The sequence below is a fragment of the Oryctolagus cuniculus genome, chromosome 5, assembly GCF_964237555.1.
Source record: "Oryctolagus cuniculus chromosome 5, mOryCun1.1, whole genome shotgun sequence".
NCBI lineage: Eukaryota > Metazoa > Chordata > Mammalia > Lagomorpha > Leporidae > Oryctolagus > Oryctolagus cuniculus.
The window spans coordinates 97,010,546-97,022,625 of record NC_091436.1 but is presented as its reverse complement, the minus strand read 5'-3'; the positions used below and the strand labels follow the sequence as shown (position 1 = coordinate 97,022,625).

Below are 12,080 nucleotides of genomic sequence, written 5' to 3'. Positions count from 1 at the left end.
GTCCCTGGAGTTCTGCCACTCTAAATCCCTACACTTTGTCCTATTGTTCCTTCAAATCTACTCTAAGATTGTTTCCTCTTCCCTGATTTCCTTAGGAAAGTGTCATTGCTTCTTTCTTTAGTCCCCCTGGACATTGTCCCAATATAACTATGGCAGCCACAAATTTATTCACCTCCATGTCATCCTCTTGGAAGCAGGAACCACATTTTTAAATTTATTTACCCCCAGCACCAAATACAGTGCCTAGTGCTTCACAGGCTACCAGACATCCATCCATCTCTCTCTCTCTCTCTCTCTCTCTCTCTCAAGATTTATTTATTTATTTCAAAGGCAGAGTTACAGAGAGTCAGAGTCAAAGAGAGAAAGAGGTCTTCCATCGCTGCTGGTTCACTCCCCAAGTTGCCGCCACAGCCAGAGTTGGGCCAATCTGAAGCCAGGAGCTAGGAGCTTTCCAGGTCTCCCATGAGGCTGCAGAGACCCAAGGATTTGGGCCACCTTCTACTGCTTTCCCAGGGTAGTGCAGTGAGCTGGATTGGAAGAGGAGCAGCTGGGACTCAAGCCAGTGCCCATATGGGATGGTGGCACTGCAAGCGGCGGCTTTACCCCTACACCACAGTGCCAGCTCCCAGATATCTCTGAATTTGTGAATAAATGGACATGCTGAGTTTCTATAGCCTGTGTACCTGCATATGCAATTCTGTCAAGTCATCAAGATTCCTGTCATCATTTGTGCTTGATCATTATTAACAACAATTTGGTGAGATCATTGTTTTCCTGATTCCTACAAATTTGAAATTTCCCAAGTATTCATAGTACAAGGGTACTTTGTAAAGTTAGTGGGGTGATGTAATCAAAAATGTCATATTGTTGCAAAAAAAATTTAAATCCATTCATAGTTGTTCTATAATATGCATTTTTCCATAAATATTTGGAAGATCGCTGTATTGTTGTGAAATTTTAGAAGTTGACCATGCCACAGATTACTTGGGGAAATGATTTCAAAATATATAATCAGATATCAGATTATAAACATAAAATCTAAATTAAGAGATTTTTTACCTATAGACATCTGATCTTCAAAAATAATTTTTTTTATTTTTTGAAGCTATTGATACAGATTTTATGAAAATAAATTCCTCTCTTGTTCCATTCACTATTCAAATATTCCTTTTCACAGCCAAAGGCATGTACTCTGCTAACCACAGTGGAGAGGTGGTGTTTGCAGCTACAATCATTACAAAATATGACAAATTCTTACACTAAATGAGGGAAAGCCAAATTCTCTACAGTGACATAATTGTGTTTCTTATTAATTAAATGCTGTGGATGTAACCGCTACCCATCATGGTAAAACCTCCCTCTTGCATGCTTAGCCTAACCTACATTTCATGGTCATTCACAGAGACTGAGGTTGTGCGGAACGGCATGCTCCCTGTGAATGTGCTATGCACATCGGTGGTTTCAAGTCCATGGTGGCTTCTTCAGTGGTAAACATTTCATTTACCTGGATACACACCCCTTGACTTTCACTTGGACAAACCTGAAAGCTCAAGGAAGCAAGAACTGCCAGTTTTTGCATAGTTTCTTCCCATAACCATCAATCTCCCTCTGGCAATAAAAGGAGACTAAACCTTGGTTTGGCCCAGTGTCACCCGGGAAGATGATGAATCTTTCATTGCATGTGAGCCAATGATGACGTTCACAAGAAAATGTAAACTAGGTGCACAATGTTCTACCAGTTCTGTAATTTGGGGAGTCACATTCTTTATGCACGATGTGGCATATTTTTTGACTGGCTAATTGAACCAGTTGCTTCTAAAAATCTGATGCCAAGAGTGTGCCCAGTCATTTAAAACACTTTCCCCTTTGGTTTATTAGTATTCAGTGTTCATTTCCTCGGTTAACATTGGTGTCATATCAAATGAAGTCACCAAACCTCGGGGAAGAGACAACTTGCTTCCAAAAAAAAAAAAAAAATAGCATATTATTCAGAGTAGAGGCCTACAGAAAACTAAAAGAAAAATGATTAAGGCACAAAGTTGGTATGAAGAAGTCTACAAGCCTATGCGGTGTTAGCAGCCTAAACAGATTTTTAGCTAAAACAAGGCTCACATGTGGATAAAGAAAATGCTACAATATGTGTTATTAGATTTTTAAAAATCTAGTGGAGAGACAGAAATACTCAGAAAGACAGACTGAAAGAAGGAGATCTCCTGCCTGCGGGTCCACTCGCCACTGAAGCCAGGAGCTGGGTGCTCAATCCAGGTCTCCCACATGGGTGGCAGGAACACAATCACTTGAACCATCACTGTTGCCTCCCAGCATCTGCATTGGAGTTAGGAGCAGGAGGCAGGTATTAAACCTAACTGCTCCAGTGTGTGATGCAGGGGTCTTAACCAGCTAAGGTAAACACTCAGTCCTAGATTTATTTAAAGAAATCATTTTTCTTTTCTCTCTTGCAAGGAATACTGGTGATATAGCTTAAAGTATAATCAGTTGCAAAATACATTGATCTTGTTTGGTTTTTAATTAGCAGCAAACATTTTCAATGAAACTGTCACATACCATACATGTTGCTTGAGTCAAAAACTGTTTTTTCAAATCCTTAAGAGCTTTGGATGAGGTCAAGGTCACCTAAGAGAAACCACCTGGGAAACCCTGCAATCTCACCAATCACTGCAAGAGGAGAGCTCTTGGGTTTATAATGAAAAGTGAGATTTCCTTTACAAGCGGGGATGACTTCAAATATTCATGGGACAAAAGGTAGAGGTTCATTGTCTGGGAAATAAAGAATGGTAAGTTTTGGAAGCTGATGATCAGGACTACTATAAATTGAAATTATCTTTGCATTTCAAGTAAAGGGGGTTTTGAACAAGGAAACTTTGGAAAGATCTTTATTTTTCAACTGTGACTCAAGATTTTTCTAGTGGGCACTCAGCTAAACATTCAAGTGAGCCTACATGTACTAAATCTTTATTTTAAAAGCAAACTGTATTTAAAAACATAAACATACTCAAATGTTGTCAAAGTGCAAATCAGGCCTTTTTTCCCCACTCTTTGAAGATTGCGCCCTTGAACAAATTAAACCTGGTGTCAATATGGAATAAAGGAAAGTTCATCAATATACTTCACTGTTATTATTCAAGTATAAAAAAGTTAAATAATTATATATTAAATTACTTCTACAAGGCCAGCGCCATGGCTCACTTGGATAATCCTCTGCCTGTGGCACCCTGGGTTCTAGTCCCGGTCAGGGCACCGGATTCTGTCCCAGTTGCTCCTCTTCCAGTCCAGCTCTCTGCTGTGGCCCGGGAAGGCAGTGGAGGATGGCCCAAGTGCTTGGGCTCTGCACTCGCAAGGGAGACCAGGAGGAAGCACCTGGTTCCTGGCTTTGGATCAGCGCAGTGCGCCGGCCGTAACAGCCATTTTGAGGGTGAACCAATGGAAAAAGGAAGACCTTTCTCTCTGTCTCTCTCTCTCACTGTCTAACTCTGCCTGGCAAAAAAAAAAAAAAAAAAAAAATTACTTCTACAGAGTTATTCTTTACAAACAGAATTAAGTTTTTACAATACTGCTTCAAAAACAACATGCCAGACAGTAAAACTAAGCTTGAAATTTTTATATTAGAACTTTGAAATTAATTGCATTTACTTTAACCTGGATGGCAAACACAAAGAATGAATTTTGCCATACCCTCCTTCCAAATAACTAATTAGTTTCAGTAGCCTTTGGCTGCTGAGCCTGAATATAACCCTCAGAATTCTTAACACCTCATTCAAATCACCATAGATCAGAGGTCCTATTTACGATGGTTTGTGTTTGGCACTTCATTTAATGATTCATTTAAAATGAAACATGAGTAATTCTTTTTTTTTTTTTTTTTTTTTTTGACAGGCAGAGTGGACAGTGAGAGAGAGAGACAGAGAGAAAGGTCTTCCTTTTGCCGTTGGTTCACCCTCCAATGGCCGCCTCGGCCAGCGTGCTGTGGCCAGTGCACCGCGCTGAACCGATGGCAGGAGCCAGGAGCCAGGTGCTTTTCCTGGTCTCCCATGGGGTGCAGGGCCCAAGCACCTGGGCCATCCTCCACTGCACTCCCTGGCCACAGCAGAGGGCTGGCCTGGAAGAGGGGCAACCGGGACAGAATCCGGCGCCCTGACCGGGACTAGAACCCGGTGTGCCAGCGCCGGTAGGCGGAGGATTAGCCTAGTGAGCCACGGCGCCGGCGAAACATGAGTAATTCTTATATGTTACTACTCTATAAAGGAGATGGCAAATGAATCCCTTCAAGAATGCCTAAAATGGCACAGCAGGTAAAGCCACCACCTGTGTTGCTGGCATCCAATATGGACACTGGTTTGAGTTCTGGCTGATCCACTTCTGATCCAGCTCCCTGCTGATGTGCTTGGGAAAGCAACAAAGGGTAGCACAAGTCCTTGGGCCTCTACACCTACATGGGAGACCCAGAAACAGCTCCTGGCTCCTGGCTTCTGCCTGGCCCAGCTCTGGTTGCTGTGGCCATTTGGGGAGTGAACTAGTGGATGGAAGCGCTCTCTCTCTCTCTCTCTTTCTCTGTAACTCTGCCTTTCAAATAAAATAAATTGGAAAAAAATAATGCCTAAGTAGCTTAGCTAAACACGAAGCTGATAAAAAACTGAAGAGTAGAGTAATGAAGGATATAAATTTAAAAACTAATACTTATTTGACAGCTGTAGAAAAATTCCTAGATACTTACTTCCAGTCTATTACATTGTTTAAACTCTATAGTTATGTATTTATGATGTATTCAAAACAATCAATAGGAAGAAGTGGTTAAGATGTTCACATCCCACATGGATGTGCCTGATTTGAGTCCACTACTATGCTACTGTTCTACCTTCCTGCTAATGTGTATCCTGAGAAGGCAACAGGTAATCGCTCAAGTACTTGGGTACCTGACACCTACATGAGAGAACTGGAAAGAGTTCCAGGCTCCTGGCTGCAGCCTAGCTCTGCCTTGGCTGTTGCAAGGATTTGGGCAGTGAACCAGTAGATGGAAGGTCTCAAGGTCTTCCTCTGTCTCTGTCTCTACTTCCCTCTCTCTCTCTGCCTGACTCTCTCTGCCTTTCAAATGAAACAAAAATAAACTAATAGAAACATTTAAAAAATATAATTAATAGAATCTAACAGATGGTTAGAAACTGTTACTCCAGGTTAAAATGTACATAATTCTAAACACTAAGCTGATATATATGATTATTCCAAGAGAGAGTTCACTGGTCAGTTTATTGAACAATTACAAAATGTGTATTAAATTAAACCACTCTGGAAATGCTGGGGATTGAACCTAGGGTCTCTCCAATTGAGCTACATCAAGAATCTCCCTGACCTACACAAGAATTAACTGACATGAGTAATATAATAAATTCACAACACTTTGAAAGTAATATAAGTCCAAATGCTGGCAGACTTCTCATTCCATGTTGGGGCAGCAAAGATAGGACTGGGTGGCAGGCTGTGACAGAACCACATGTTAAAGGACAATCTCCAAAAGGAAGCTATTGGGGCTAGCATTGTGGTGTAACAGCTAACGCTACTGCCTGCAATGCCAGTATTTTATATGGGATAGTTCAAGACCTACCTGCTCCACTTCCAACCCAGTTTCCTGATAATGCATCTGGGAAGGAAGTGGCAGATGGTCCGAGTGCTTGGGACCCTAAACCCATGTGGGAGACCTGGAAGAAGCTCCAGGTGCCTGATTTAGGCCTGGCACTGCCCCAACCATTGAGGCCACTTAAGGAGTGAACCAGAGGATGGAAGATCTCTCTCTGTCTCTCACTCTATTTCTCTGTGATTCTGATTTCCACATAAATAAATAAATCTTTTAAAAGGGGTGGGGGAGTGGAAAGAGGCACCAAGATGGCAGAATAGGGAGGGAGCTTTCTGCTCTACTCTAGGAGAAAAGAGTTTTTAAAATATAGAGTACAGTCTAAGGAAGAGTTATAGAGAAAACAGCAAAGGAAACTCCACACAAATTAGAGGGACACTGTGGATCTATGTAGAAGGCATGGATGCACACAACTCAGGACTCCCACAGCCGAGAGCCTGAGCAGCAGATTTGAAGTAAGGTGAGACCAGACTGCAGCATCCCAAGCCACTTGTGATAAAGTTGAGGGAAGAGCCTGGTGTGAGTCCAGCTTGGTGCACTGTGGCAGACAATATACCTGCCAACCTAGAAGGAAAAAAAGAGGGCACATTTCTCTCTCCCTGACCACTCAGCACTGGTCTCCTGTAACTAGCTGAGAGGGGGAGGGTGCCATTTTGGACATACGTAACAGCTGTGCCAGCTCCTATCTGTGTGCCCAGCAACCATATAAGAGGAGACACCTAAGTCTGGCTGGGAGCATTGACAGGGGATGGGGAGCTTGTGACTGCGGGAGCCTTGTGTGCTGGAATGGTGAAAACACTGTGGGAATAGGGTGTGGCTGAGACCCTGGGAAGTCACCATGGGTGGCTCCACACACTCGGGGCTCCCTGATTGTCTGTTGTGGGTCATTGCCATGGGATCCATGCTCACACTGAGGATTGCACAGATCCTTTGTATGGTTCTTGTGGCAGCATGAATGAATATTGTACCCACCGGGCTAGTGCCCAGGCTTTAGTTTCCTTGGAGGAGAGGAGATGAGCATGAAAATATGCCAACAAAGCTGAACAAACCTCCCCTCTGATTAAAAAAGAGAAGAGGGAGAGAAAGAGAGAGATATTTACCACACCCAATTTGGGTAACACCTTGGACATTCCCCTCACCCTGGAGCACTGAACATAGCTCTCTGGCCATACCCAGCACATGCCAAAGGGTATTCACTGAAAGAGCAGACACTTCATTAATTCACAAAGACATATTCCAAAGATAAAAGTCATCCCAGGGGAAAAAATAAAATAAAATAAAATAAAATAAAATAAATCCACACATGCCTAAAAATAAATGCAGCAATTCAAGAAACAAGACTAAGGAAAATAACATGATGCCCCCAAAGGAACACAACAACATTTCAATACTAGAATGTGAAAATGAAGAGACTGAAGAAATGCTGGAAACAGAATTCAAAAAATTTATCATAGGACTACTTAGAATAAGAAGCAAATCCATGAATTAAAGAAATCCACACATGACATGAATGAACATTTTTCCCATGAAACTAAGATTTTAAAGAGAAATCAAAATGAAATATTAGAAATGAAGAATTCAATAGATCAAATAAAAAATGCAGTGGAAAGCCTTCAAAACAGACTCTGTAAGTCAGAAGAAAGAATATCTGAGTTAGAAGACAAATCTCTGGAAACTTTACAGTCAGACCACAAAAAAGAAGAAAAAATTAGAAAACTAAAAAACAATGTTGGAGATTAACAAGGTACTATCAAACAACCCAACATACGGGAATAGGAATTCCTGAAGGCATGGAAATAGAGAATGGATTAGAAGGCCATTTTAGTGAAATAATTACATAAAACTTCACTAATTTGGAGAAAGAAAGAGGCATCCAAGTTTAGGAAGCACACTAACTCCTAATAGACATGAACAGAAAAGATCCTCACCACAACACATTGTAGTCAAATTTTCCTCAGTAAAACCTTTAAAAAAAGATTCTAAAATTTTCACAAGAGAAATGCCAGATTACTTTCAGAGGATTTCCAATTAGACTCACAGCTGAATTCTCATTAGAAACCCTATAGGTTAGGTAGGAGAGAATGGTGAGATACAGTTCAAGTCTTAAAAGAAAAAAACTGTCAACCCAGAATACTATACCCTGAAAAGCTCTCATTTATGAATGAAGGTGAAATAAAGACCTTCCATAGCAAAAAAAAATTCAAAGAATTTGCCACTATCAGCCCAGCCTTACAAAAGATGTTTAAGGATGTGCTACACACTGAAACACAGAAACATAATCATCATGATGCAAAAAGGTGAAGGCAGAAAATCTCCTAATATAAGTTCAAAGGAAATCCAAAGTAAACAATAGTAATATTTACGGAAAAATGGCAGGGCCAAGTCATTACTCATCAATAATTACCTTGAATATAACTGGCCTCAACTCTCCAGACAGGGGGTCAATGCTGTGGCATAGTGGGTAAAAGCCGCCGCCTGCAGTGCTGGCATCCCATATGCGTGCCAGTAAGTCCTGGCTGCTCCACTTCCAATCCAGCTCTCTACTATGGCCTGGGAAATCAATAGAAAATGGACCACATCCTTGGACCCCTATACCCACATGGGAGACCCAGAAGAAGCTCCTGGCTCCTAGGTTTGGATTGGTGCAGCTTCAGCCATTGCAGCCATTGGGTGAGTGAACAAGCAAATGGAAGACCTCTCTCTCTCTTTCTCTCTGCCTCTGCCTCTCTGTAACTCTGCCTTTCAAGTAAATAAATAAATTTTTTTTTTTTTTTTAAAAAAGAAGGACCAGCACCATGGTGCAGCAGGTTAACACCCTGGCCTGCAGTGCACATGTCCCATATGGGCATTGGTTCAAGACCTGGCTGCTGCACTTCTGATCCAGCTTTCTGCTACGGCCTGGAAAAGCAGTAGAAGATGGCGCAAGTCCTTGGGCCCCTGCACTTTCGTGGGAGATCCAGAGGAAGCTCCTGGCTCCTGGCTTCGGATTGGCACAGCTCTAGCCGTTGCATTCAATTGGGGAATGAAACATAGGATGGAAGACCTCTCTGTCTGGGCCTCTCTCCTCTCTTTATGTAACTCTGACATTCAAATAAGTAAATAAATAAATCTTTAAATAAAAGATACAGATTGGCTGAATGGATTAAAAAACAAAACCCATGTATTTGCTGCTTATAAGAAACACATCTCACCAACAAAGATAATACACAGACTGAAAGTAAAAAGATGGAAAAAGATATACCATACTAACAGAAACCAAAAAAAGCTGCTGTAGCCATCCTAAGGTCAGACAAAATAGACTTTACCACAAAAACTGTTAAAAGAGACAAAGAAGGACACTATGCAACAATTAAGAGGTCAATTCAACAGAAAGATGTGACTATAATAAACATATGCACCTAATTACAGGGCATCTGGCTATTTAAAAGAAATGATAATGAATCTAAAGGGAGACATAGACTCCCATACAATAGCAATAGGGTACTTCAATACCCCACTTTCAGCAGATCAACCAGATAGAAAATCAGGAAGGAAACACTAGATTAAATTGACACTGTAGACCAAATGGACCTAACAGATATCTACAGAACTGTTCATCCTACAGTTACAGAATACACATTCTTCTCACCAGTGCATGGAACTCTCTCTATGATAGACCACGGGTCAGGCCATAAAGTAAGTTTCAGCAAATTAAAAAAAAAATCAAAATCATACCATGCATCTTCTCTGATCACAAGGGAATGAAGCTGGAAATCAGTAACTCAGGAATCTCTAGAACATATGCACACATGAAGACTGAACAACATGCTAATGAATGAGCAGTGGGTCATAGAAGAAATCAAAAGAGAAATAAAAAACTATTGAGGAACAGTTTTTTTTCTATACTATTTGTTGAATTCTTTACTTAGTATAGAGTTAATCTTCCATGTATAAAGTTAATTGAAAATAGATCTTAGTTTAAAAATAAGAATAGGAATAGGAATAGGGGCGGGAGGAGAAAGAAGAGTGGGAGTGGGTGTGGGAGGGTAGGTATGGTGGGAAGAATAACTATAACTATGTTAATAAAGTTGTATTTATGAAATGTATGACGTTTGTATACCTTAAATAAAGGGTTTCTGGGAACTGTAAAACTTGTTTTCAAACAGTACTTTATACTTTGTGTGTGTGTATGAGTGCAAATTGTTGAAATCTTTACTTAGTATAGAATTGGTCTTCTGTATATAAAGTTAATTAAAAACAAATCTTAATGAAGAATGAGAGAGGAGGAGGGAGTAGGAGGTGGGACAGGAGTGGGGGTGGGAAGGTGGGTATGGAGGAAAGAACTACTATATTCCCAAAGCTGTACCTATACAATTTGTATTCATTAAATAAAAGATTTCAAAAAATAAATTAATAAAAAGGTTCTGTGAAAAAAAAAAGGAAGCCATTGACTTGTGCCTTTTACCTTGAGGTACAGCATTGAAACATTGTTCTATATAAACATTATAAAAATTTATAGGCAAACTACAAAATGGAAACATTATTTGCAACTTCTATGGACAAATGTGCACTAACATATTGATGATTAATTCCTAATATAATAATAAAAATATAAATAATGGAAAACTATGAAGATAACTCTTATAAATCAATATAAATACTAATACATAGAAAAATAGGCAAAGAATATTAACATGTGATTCACAAAGAAAAAATAAATTTCTACTCTAACATGAAAATTATGTCATACAAATGTAGAATTGCAGTTAGAAAAACTAGCGAGGGATTGGCACTGTGACAGAGTGGGTTAAGCTGCCAACTGCAGCACCAGCATCCAATATGGACACCGGTTCAAGTCCCAGCTGCTCCACTTCCAATCCATCTCCCCACTAATGTGCCTGGGAGAGCAGCAGAAGGTGGCCCAAGTGCTTGCGACCCTGTACCCATGAGGGAGACCTGGAAGAAGTTCCTGGCTCCTGGCTTCGAATCAGCCCAGCTCTGGCCATTGCAGCCATTTGAGGAGTGAACCAGAGGATGGAGGAACTCTCTCTCTCTATCTTTCCCTCTCTCTCTTTTGACTTTGCCTTTTAAATAAATAATTTTTTAAAAAGATAACTAGAGAAATTTATAGTAAAATATCAGAGTTATGTTGATAAGGATATGGTGGGATAAGCACTCTCTTTTAAAACTCATAGGAATGTCAACTGATGTGAGATAATGCATAAAAATCCTTTCCTTTCTGAAAAGTAATTTTACAGATTGTAAAGTCATTCATTTTTACCTAATAATTGCAGTTTCTGGAACTTTATTCTTTTTAAATTTTTTTATTTCTTTATAATTTTTTATTTATTTTGACAGGTAGAGTTACAGACAGTGAGTGAGAGAGAGACAGAGAGAAAGGTCTTCCTTCTGTTCGTTCACCCCCCAAATAGCCACTACGGCCAGAGCTGTGTTGATCTGAAGCCAGGAGCCAGATGCTTCTTCCTAGTCATCCAAGCAGGTACAGGGGCCCAAGTGCTTGGGCCATCCTCCGCTGCCCTCCCGGGCCACAGCAGAGAGCTGGACTGGAAGAGGAGCAACCGGACTAGAACCAGGCACCCATATGGGATGCTGGCACCGCAGGCAGAGGATTAACCAAGTGAGCCATGGTGCCGGCCAAACCTTATTCTTAAGAGATAAAAATACAATCAGAAATTTATTGATGAGAATTTTTACAGTATTGGATAACAAATTCCACAACATGGGAAAGAACTCAGATGGTCAACAATGAATTATCAAGTAAGTTATGATTTATTCATAGGACGAAATATTGCACAGATAATAAGGATTAGATATAAAACTGTATCTTCAACATAATACTAATTTTGTGAATATAGTATCTCAGAAAGACAAAACTTGGAAAATGTGTTAAACTCTCGGCACTTCTTTATAGATGATGCAATGATATGTAGCTTTTAATTTATTTTTTTTCTCATATAGTCTGTGAACATGTGTTAATTTTTTCATTTAAATTTGCTTTTAAAAAGTAAGATATGAAAATCTGATGTGAAGGTATCATATTTTCATGAGAGAAAGAGACAGAAGAATGAAGGGATTGATAATGAATATTAAGAACTGCAAAAACGTGGTCCCAGTGTGTTATGAACTGTAGAATGTGCACCATAACTCCCAGCAAGGCAAGGGCTGCAGATAACACCACGTTTTCACCACTACACTGAAGCCAAAACTGGTTCACACACTACCTAACTTCCCTGTGGAGAGTTTGGGAGCTATCTCTTTATCGCTTCATACATCACCTTCTTCCCTAAAGGCCCTCCCACCCCATGAAATCTTTTTTCACCTCAATTAACTATAAACTCTCATCTCCTAGAAATCTAGTATGTATTGCCTCTGTCTCTCACTGAACACTTACACTATATTGTCCTGTTCTGGGGGGTGTATTAGCATTTCCTCACTA

At 40.2% G+C, this 12,080-nt stretch overlaps 1 protein-coding gene across 6 annotated transcripts in view; it reads right to left on the bottom strand.

Annotated features, from left to right (window-relative positions):
- The window catches only part of FILIP1 (filamin A interacting protein 1), a 300,074-nt gene that overhangs the window by 160,745 nt on the left and 127,249 nt on the right, over nucleotides 1–12,080 (bottom strand). Inside the window, exon 1 of one of the 6 annotated variants that reach the window (XM_070073866.1) lies at nucleotides 3,014–3,085. The exons of the other annotated variants lie outside the window; for them this stretch is intronic. The gene's annotated coding sequence lies outside the window, so the exon portion shown is untranslated. Of the gene's footprint in view, nucleotides 1–3,013; nucleotides 3,086–12,080 lie in introns of those variants that run through there. 6 annotated transcript variants of the gene reach the window in all.